Below are 1,196 nucleotides of genomic sequence, written 5' to 3' on the forward strand. Positions count from 1 at the left end.
TCAGGGACCTGAACCTGTTCAGCCTCCACAAGAGAAGGCTGAGGGGGGATCTAGTGGCCTGTTACAAACTAGTCAGAGGGGGACCAGCAGGCATTGGGGGAGTACCTGTTCCCCCGAGCACTACCAGAAGTCACAAGAAATAATGGTCACAAGCTGGCAGAGGGTAGATTTAGGCTAGATATCATGAGGTGCTACTTCACTGTCAGGGTGGCTAGGATCTGGAACTAACTTCCAAGAGAAGTGGTGCTGGCTCCTACCCTGAGGGTCTTTAAGAGGAGGCTGGATGAACACCTTGCCGGGGTCGTTTAACCCCAGTACTCTTTCCTGCCATGGCAGAGGGTCGGACTTGATGATCTGCTCAGGTCCCTTCCAACCCTACAAACTATGAAACTATGACCCTCAGACTGAAAACCATCCATCTATTTCTGCTCCCCTTATTTCTGATTTTTTTTTAAAACTTAAGAAATAGTTTAAGGGTGCTCTCTCTGGGCCTAGTCTAAAGCCCCCTGAAGTCAATGGGAGATGGACTGGCTGTTGTGTCTTTATGTTACTCTAGTACCAATGCTGATGCCAGGTCACTAATAGAATCAGAGAAAAAATATGGCTATATTGATAAATGGTAACGATACTCAGAGAAAAATATGGCACAAGGTATGACCTAGCCCAAGATAGAATGATCGTGTCTAAACTGTCTCAGAAAAATATTTGTCTAACTTACATTTAAAAACTTACAATGATAGAGATTGTACAACCTCCCTAAGTAATTAGTTGCAGTGTACCCTTATCATTTGAAAGTTCTTCCTAATATCTAACGAGAATCTCCCTAGGTGCAATTTCAGCCCATTACTTCTTGTCCTGCTCCCTCCACCCACTGCTGACCACCCTTTCCCCCAGCACTTCAGAGCTTCTTTATATTAACCCCCTTTGTATCTGATGAGTTATCAAATGCTCCCTCAGTCTTCTCATTTAAGAATAGCCACAATTCTTCCAATCCAATGCAATTATTTTCTACCTCTCTGATAATTCATGCTGCTCTCATAGTTAGTTTCATAGTTATTAGGGTCAGAAGGGACCTGAGCAGATCGAGTCTGACCCCTTCCATGGCAGGTAAGAGTACTGGGGTCAAACCACCCCAGCAAGGTGATTGTTAAGCCTTGTCTTAAAGACCCCCAGGGTAGGAGCCAGCACCACTTCTC

This window comes from Gavialis gangeticus, unplaced genomic scaffold, assembly GCF_001723915.1.
Source record: "Gavialis gangeticus isolate Ggan-Ray unplaced genomic scaffold, GavGan_comp1, whole genome shotgun sequence".
Lineage (NCBI taxonomy): Eukaryota > Metazoa > Chordata > Crocodylia > Gavialidae > Gavialis > Gavialis gangeticus.